Source organism: Salmo trutta, chromosome 38 (assembly GCF_901001165.1).
Source record: "Salmo trutta chromosome 38, fSalTru1.1, whole genome shotgun sequence".
Classification (NCBI taxonomy): Eukaryota; Metazoa; Chordata; class Actinopteri; order Salmoniformes; family Salmonidae; genus Salmo; species Salmo trutta.
The window spans coordinates 32,204,307-32,213,680 of record NC_042994.1 but is presented as its reverse complement, the minus strand read 5'-3'; positions in this window follow the sequence as shown (position 1 = coordinate 32,213,680).

Genomic DNA, 9,374 nt, shown 5'->3' with positions numbered 1-9,374 from the left:
CTTCACAAGCTACTGGGGAATCCAACACAAGCTACTGGGGAATCATCCACAAGCTACTGGGGAATCCTCCACAAGCTACTGAGGAATCATACACAAGCTACCGGGGAATCTTTCACAAGCTACTGGGGAATCATCCACAAGCTACTGGGGAATCATCCACAAGCTACTGGGGAATCCTCCACAAGCTACTGGGGAATCCTCCACAAGCTACTGGGTATTCATCCACAATCCAAGAGTGTGCAAAGGGTGGCTACTTTGAAGAATCTCAAATATAAAATATATTTTGATTTGTTTAACACTTTTTTGGTTACTAAACTCAGCAAAAAAAAGAAACGTCCCTTTTTCAGGACCCTGTCTTTCAAAGATAATTTGTAAAAATCCAAATAACTTCACAGATCTTCATTGTAAAGGGTTTAAACACTGTTTCCCATGCTTGTTCAATGAACCACAAACAATTAATGAACATGCACCTGTGGAGCGGTCGTTAAGACACTAACAGCTTACAGACGGTAGGCAATTAAGGTCACAGTTAAGAAAACTTAGGACACTTAAGAGGCCTTTCTACTGACACTGAAAAACACCAAAAGAAAGATGCCCAGGGTCCCTGCTCATCTGCGTGAACGTGCCTTAGGCATGCTGCAAGGAGGCATGAGGACTGCAGATGTGGCCAGGGCAATAAATTGTAATGTCCGTACTGTGAGACGCCTAAGACAACGCTACAGGGAGACAGGACGGACAGCTGATCGTCCTCGTAGTGGCTGGCCACATGTAACAACACCTGCACAGGATCGGTACATCCGAACATCACACGTGCGGGACAGGTACAGGATGGCAACAACAACTGTATTATTTCACTTATTAGATGTGATGCATTACTATTTACAGTAGATGTAGGCCTAAGTATGAACGGACTGTAATGCACTAATAGGTTTATATTGTATTAACATAGATTGAGCAACATATAATAGACATGACTAACTGGAGGGTTGCTGGCTAGTAGGAGTGTAGGCTGAGTAGACTCGTGACACACACACACAATGCCTGGTTGTGGGGCCGCTCATGGACAGGTGTATGTGAGGAACTGATAGAGGGGAGAATGGCTGTGGCACAAGAACAGGCACTGTCCTTGGGTGTCTGACTCTCGGGTACACACATGAAGATAAGCTAGAAGACAACTATGCTTGGCAACAAAGATGCGTCTAGAGGCTGGGACCAGCCTGCACGCCAACGATAGGATGAGTAAGTTTAAACCACGCTCATCCTCCCTTTGACAGGCCAGCAGTGAGCGGGAACTATCTCTGTCAGAGTATTTAATGAAGAACTTATGATGTCATTTTCAGTTCTCTGTTTGCCCTGCGAGGTGTTACAGTGAACCCGTATATACGAAGATTGCATTTACCATTTATTCTGCTTGACTAATTCTATTAATAAACAGCTGAAAATATATTCAGTAGCCTAGTGTTACATTTTGTTCTGATACCAGAATTGAATTGACGCAGCCCTAACAGCTTTTATTTCTTTCATCACATTCCCAGTGGGTCAGAAGTTTACATACACTCAATTAGTATTTGCTAGCATTGCCTTTAAATTGTTTAACTTGGGTCAAACGTTTTGGGTAGCCTTCCACAAGCTTCCCACAATAAATTGGGTGAATTTTGGCCCGTTCCTCCTGACAGAGCTGGTGTAACTGAGTCAGGTTTGTAGGCCTCCTTGCTAGCACACGCTTTTTCAGTTCTGCCCACAAATTTTCAGTAGGATTGAGGTCAGGACTTTGTGATGGCCACTCCAATACCTTGACTTTGTTGTCCTTAAGCCATTTTGCCACAACTTTGGAAGTATGCTTGGGATCATTGTCCATTTGGAAGACTCATTTGCGACCAAGCTTTAACTTCCTTACTGATGTCTTGAGATGTTGCTTCAATATATCCACATAATTTTCCATCCTCATGATGCCATCTATTTTGTGAAGTGCACCAGTCCCTCCAGCAGCAAAGCACCCCCACGACATGATTCTGCCACCCCCGTGCTTCATGGTTGGGATGGTGTTCTTCGGCTTGCAAGCCTCCCCCTTTTTCCTCCAAACATAACAATGGTCATTATGGCCAAACAGTTATATTTTTGTTTCATCAGACCAGAGGACATTTCTCCAAAAAGCACGGTCTTTGTCCCCATGTGCAGTTGCAAACCGTAGTCTGGCTTTTTTATGGTGGTTTTGGAGCAGTGGCTTCTTCCTTGCTGAGCGGCCTTTTAGGTTATGTCGATATAGGGGACTCGTGTTACTGTGGATATAGATACTTTTGTACCTGTTTCCTCCAGCATCTTCACAAGGTCCTTTGCTGTTGTTCTGGGATTGATTTGCACTTTTCGCACCAAAGTGCGTTCATCTCTAGGAGACAGAATGTGTCTCCTTCCTGAGCAGTATGACGGCTGCATGGTCCCATGGTGTTTATACTTGCGTACTATTATTTGTACAGATGAACGTGGTACCTTCAGTCGTTTGGAAATTGCTCCCAAGGATGAACCAGACTTGTGGAGGTCTACAATAATTTTTCTGAGATCTTGGCTGATTTCCTTTGATTTTCCCATGATGTCAAGCAAATAGGCACTGAGTTTGAAGGTAGGCCTCAAATACATTCACAGGTACACCTCCAATTGACTCAAATGTTGTCAATTAGCCTTTCAGAAGCTTCTAAAGCCATGACATCATTATCTGGAATTTTCCGAGCTCTTTAAAGGCACAGTCAACTTAGTGTATGTAAACTTCTGACCCACTGGAATTGTGATACAGTGAATTATAAGTGAAGTAATCTCTCTGTAAACAATTATTTGAAAAATTACTTGTGTCATGCACAAAGTAGATGTCCTAACTGACTTGCCAAAACTATAGTTTGTTAACAAGAAATGTGTGGAGTGGTTGAAAAACAAGTTTTAATGACTCCAACATAAGTGTATGTAAACTTCCGACTTCAACTGTATATATTTTTATATTACACATTAGTTATACAAAGTAAGCAACCTACAAGTACAGTAGATATACAAAAGTATGTGGACGCCCCTTCAAATTAGTGGATTTGGATTTTTTCACCTCATCAACCTGAAAGGGGTGGGTCTAGCCCTTTAAATGCCCTTTAAAAGTCATTAGTCCTCTCTCAACAAAAGTATGTGGACGCCCCTTCAAATTTGTGGATTCGGCTATTTCAGCCACACTCGTTGCTGACAGTTTTATAAAATCGAGTACACAGCTATGCAATCTCCATAGACAAACAATGGCAGTAGAATGGCCTTACTGAAGAGTTCAGTGACTTTCAACGTCATAGGATGTCACCTTTCCAACAAGTCAGTTCGTAAAATGTCGACTGTAAGTGCTGTTATTGTGAAGTGGAAACATCTAGGAGCAACAACAGTGCTGAAGTGCATAACGCGTAAAAATACTCTGTCCTCGGTTGCAACACTCACTACTGAGTTCCAAACTGCCTCTAGAAGCAACGTCAGCACAATAACTGTTTGTCTGGGAGCTTTGTGAAATGGGTTTCCATGGTCGAGCAGCCGCAGCCAAGCCTAAGATCACTATGCGCAATGCCAAGCGTCGGCTGGATTGGTGGAAAGCTCGCCTCCTTTGGACTCCAGAGCGGTGGAGACTCATTCTCTGGAGTGATGAATCACGCTTCACCATCTGGGAGTACGATGGGAAAATCTTGGTTTGGCGGATACCAGGAGAATGCTACCTGCTCGAAGGCATAATGCCAACTGTAAAGTTAGGTGGAGGAGGAATAATGGTCTGGGGCTGTTTTTCATGGTTCGGGCTGGGCCCCTTAGTTCCAGGGAAGGGAAATCTTAACGCTACAGCATACAATGACATTCTAGATGATTTTGTGATTTCAGTTTTGTGGCAACAGCCCTTTCTGGTTTCAGCATGACAATTCCCTATGCACAAAGCGAGGTCCATACAGAAATGGTTTGTCAAAATCAGTGTGGAAGAACTTGACTGGCCTGCACAGAGCCCTGCTCTCAACCCCTACTGCAAAGGCAGGCCTAATCGCCCAACATCAGTGGCCGACCTCACTAAAGCTCTTGTGGCTGAGTAGAAGCGTCCATTTCTATAATTTACTTCCGCTACTTGAGTCATCTACAAAAATCTCTCTCTCCATGCCACTTTCCACACAGACCTAGCCCCACCCCCGTCACTCAAGTAGCACATTTGTTGTTCCTCGACCACGAGACGCTTGAGTTCAGTCTGCCTGGTCAATGCAGCACATGCAACAATATTGATGACAACGATGCTGTTTCCACTTTGCTTCTTAATACAAATCCACTAGCGTTCTATAATTACACTATTACTTTGTGTTACATCTGCAAACAGCTAGTTTGTCTTGTCTTGGCAAGTAGTCAGTAAATCATGTTAGCTGCTATTCGCTAGTTAGCCAGCTAGCTAATGAATGTACTGAGTCAGAGTAAACGTAGCTAGCTATACAGCTTGATACCAGTGACGGTGTAGACCTAAATCATCATGTTTGTGCAACAGTAGCTTCTAAATCAAAGAAGAATAGGCAACGATTAATATGTTAGCTACATGAAGTAGCTAAGAGAAAACATTTAATGTAGATTATAGGGTCCCCTAGAAAACACTGACCAACACTTAGGTTCCTACCCTGTCACAAAAGCTCCTCCCTGGCATGTTCATTCATTGTCATGTCAAACAGAATTGTATTCAAAGTGCAGAATTGGAATAATCATTATTTTACCATCACTGTATTGCCCACTATTGTATTCTAAATATAATCATTCTATTTCCATAATTCCAACAGTTCACCCAAGTGTTTTGATCTAAATAGCAAGTTAAATCGCAATTGCAACATTTAGTTAAAAATAAGTCCTGGGTTGTTTGCCAGCAATGTGCAGCCCTACATGGCATGATCTCAAATGAGTGTAGGAAATGCAGAAATTGATGTTCTAATTGAACAGTATAAAACTATCAGAATGGATAAAGACCCATTTGAAATCACTTAGAATGTATGTGTTGTCACCCCAGGGTCACAATACTACTCATAAAGAACATTTAGAATGTATGTGTTGTCACCCCAGGGTCACACACTACTCATAAAGAACATTTAGAATGTATGTGTTGTCACCTCAGGGTCACACACTACTCATGAAGAACATTTAGAATGTATGTGTTGTCACCTCAGGGTCACACACTACTCATAAAGACCATTTAGAATGTATGTGTTGTCACCCCAGGGTCACACACTACTCATAAAGACCATTTAGAATGTATGTGTTGTCACCCCAGGGTCACACACTACTCATGAAGAACATTTAGAATGTATGTGTTGTCACCCCAGGGTCACACACTACTCATAAAGAACATTTAGAATGTATGTGTTGTCACCTCAGGGTCACACACTACTCATAAAGACCATTTAGAATGTATGTGTTGTCACCCCAGGGTCACACACTACTCATAAAGACCATTTAGAATGTATGTGTTGTCACCCCAGGGTCACAATACTACTCATAAAGAACATTTAGAATGTAGAATGTATGTGTTGTCACCCCAGGGTCACACACTACTCATAAAGAACATTTAGAATGTATGTGTTGTCACCCCAGGGTCACAATACTACTCATAAAGAACATTTAGAATGTATGTGTTGTCACCCCAGGGTCACAACACTACTCATAAAGACCATTTAGAATGTATGTGTTGTCACCCCAGGGTCACACACTACTCATAAAGAACATTTAGAATGTATGTGTTGTCACCCCAGGGTCACAATACTACTCATAAAGAACATTTAGAATGTATGTGTTGTCACCTCAGGGTCACAATACTACTCATAAAGACCATTTAGAATTTGTATTATTCAAAAACATAAAATACCGTCATACGTCAAAAATTCTAAAAAATACAGTGATATGATATTTTAGCCATATTGCCCAACCCTACTGTAGAGCACCTATACTGTGATATGATATTTTAGCCATATTGCCCAACCCCACTGTAGAGCACCTATACAGTGGCTTCAGAAAGTATTCAAACCCCTTCACTTTTTCCACATTTTGTTACGTTACAGCCTTATTCTAAAATGGATTTAATCATTTTTTCCCCCTCAGCAATCTACACACAATACCCCATAATGACCGCAAAAACAGGTATTTAGACATTGTTGCAAATGTATACAAAATAAAAGTACTGATACATTTACATAAGTATTAATGTAAAATTAATTCATGGGAAATTAATAAAATAAGTCATGTAAACATATCACTAATTACCATGAAATCTAGTGCCTGAATTTGGGCACTGTAGTCTTGATGTTTTAAAGCCACACTGTAAGATGTTTACCATCAGTGGGCCACCAAAACATTATTAACAATGTATCAAATGCAGCCAATGTCATTGATTGAAATACTGTAGTCCTCATTATCTATTGTTATAGAGCTCTGCTCAGCCTAAAAACAGCAAGATTAGAGTTGGAGCTCTACAACATCACTTGTTTTTTAAATCTTTTTTTTTAATGATGAAATGTTTGAAACTAGCCTCAGGTTATTGAGGGAACTGATTAGGATTCAACCTCATAGCAAGAAAGTTGTACCATGTGGAGGTTTTGTTGAGGTCTCTCTTTAAATAAATACAATTTTCTTTGGCAGGACAAAAGACCAGATTCGGAGAAACCAAAGCCAGAAACGTCCAAACCACCAAGAAGACTCCACTGCTCCCAGTGTGGAATGAGTTTTAACCATTTAAGTAGCCTGAATATACACGAGATGACACACACAGGAGAGAAGCCATACCACTGCTCCCAGTGTGGAAAGAGTTTTAACCGTTGGGGAGCCTGAAAAGACATGAGAGGACACACACAGGAGAGGAGCCTTACCACTGCTCTCAGTGTGGAAAGAGTTTTACCCGGTTAGGATCCCAAAAAGAACATGAGAGAATACATACCGGAGAAAAGCCGTACCACTGCTCGCAGTGTGGAAAGAGTTTTACCAGGTTATCTAACCTGAAAAGTCATGAGAGGACACACACAGGGGTGAAACCTCATCACTGCTCTCAGTGTGGAAATAGTTTTAACCGGTTAGGGGGCCTGAACAGACACACACAGCATAGAAGCCTTACCACTGCTCCTAGTGTGGATAGAGTTTTACCCAGTTAGAGAACATGAAAACACATGAGAGGACACACATAGGACATGAGCTTCATTACTGCTCCCAGTGTGGAAAGAGTTTTGCCTTGATAGGAAACCTGAAAGCTCATGAGCAAGTCGTGAGAATCTGACAAAACATGCATTGTGTGCGCCTCTTACATTTTTGATTGAGAATGTTTTTTGTTTATTCCATAGGCAAGCAGCAAACATCATTGTCTCAATGAAGAGTTCATCATTAGACTTCCCTGGGGTATTTACAAGCCTCCCACTGGGCAAAAACTGGTTAAATAAACGTTGTTTCCACATTTCAACAACAACAACAAAAATCCATGTGATGACGTTAGCTCAATGTGGAGAACTGAATTTCCAAAAAGCCATCAACATAAGATCTTTTTTTCATCTACTTTGCAAACAAAATCCTATGATGGGTGACGGTTTTTGTTGTTTTCATGTTGAATTCACTTTAGTTGACAACTCAAAGAAATGTAAATAGAAACTAGATGTTGAACTGACGTCTGTGCCCAGTGGGCTGGTTTGAAATAGCAGCAGGTGTTGGATCAATATCCACCTTCATGATATGGATGAAGCCTGATATGGAATGTCTGAGTAGTTCTATCTGATGTCATAATACACCCCTCTGATAATCAAGTGATATTTGGAATGTCTGAGTAGTTCTATATGATGTCATAACCCTAACCCTAACCCTAACCCCTAACCCTAACCCCTAACCCTAACCCTAACCATACCTAGTCATACCTTCAGGCTCTGATCAGGCCCTACACCCAAACAAGGGCACTGCGTTCATCCACCTCTGGCCTGCTGGCCCCCCTACCTCTGAGGAAGCACGGTTCCCGCTCAGCCCAGTCCAAACTGTTCGCTGCTCTGGCACCCCAATGGTGGAACAAGCTCCCTCACGACGCCAGGACAGCGGAGTCAATCACCACCTTCCGGAGACACCTGAAACCCCACCTCTTTAAGGAATACCTGGGATAGGATAAAGTAATCCTTCTAACCCCCCCCCTTAAAAGATTTAGATGCACTATTGTAAAGTGGTTGTTCCACTGGATATCATAAGGTGAATGCACCAATTTGTAAGTCGCTCTGGATAAGAGCGTCTGCTAAATGACTTAAATGTAAATGTAAAATGTAATAATACATCCCTCTGATAATCAAGTGATATTTGGAATGTCTGAGTAGTTCTATCTGATGTCATAATACACCCCTCTGATAATCAAGTGATATTTACTTGTGATGCATTGGCTCCATTGCTTACATTTAAGTTGGTGACCCACTGATGATTTATGTTTATTTTTTCATAATTTTTTTTTGGGGGGGTGGTAGATCAGCTTTAATATTGCAGATAGATTGAAGCTTCCATCACTGTAATTGTCTGCATCATTTCCAATCCCCCAAATATTTTAATATGTACAGTACCAGTCATTCCAGGGTTTTTCTTTATTTTAATTTTAATTTTTTCTACATTGTAGAATAATAGTGAAGACTTCAAAACTATGAAATAACACACATGGAATCATGTAGTAACCAAAGAAGTGTTTAACAAATCAAAATATATTTGAGATTCTTCAAAGTAGCCATCCTTTGCCTTGATTGACAGCTTTGCACACTTTTGGCATTCTCTCAACCAGCTTCATGAGCTAGTCACCTGGAATGCATTTCAATTAACAGGTGTGCATTGTTAAAAGTTAATTTGTGGAATTTCTTTCCTTCTTAATGCATTTGAGCCAATCAGTTGTGTTGTGACAAGGTAGTGGTGGTATACAGAAGATAGCCCTATTTTGTAAACGACCAAGTCCATATTATGGCAAGAACAGCTCAAATTAGCAAAGAGAAATGACAGTCCATCATTACTTTAAGACATAAAGGTCAGTCAATCTGGGAAATGTCAAGAACTTTGAAAGTTTCAAGTGTAGTTGCAAAAACAATCAAGCGCTATGATGATACTTTTTTGGTTACTTTATGATTCCATACGTGTTATCTCATAGTTTTGATGTCTTCACTATAATTCTACAATATAAAAAATAAAGAAAAACCCTTGACGTTTATTCAGTTGGGTGAAGATGACTGCTGCTTCTACTGCTGTGTGGCAGCATCTCGTTAATCTTTCATTAGTGACGTCACAGCCATGTTGTTATGCTGTATTGTCCAAACTAGTGAAGTCACAGCCACGTTGTTATGCAGTATTACTTTCAGAACCACACACAGAAC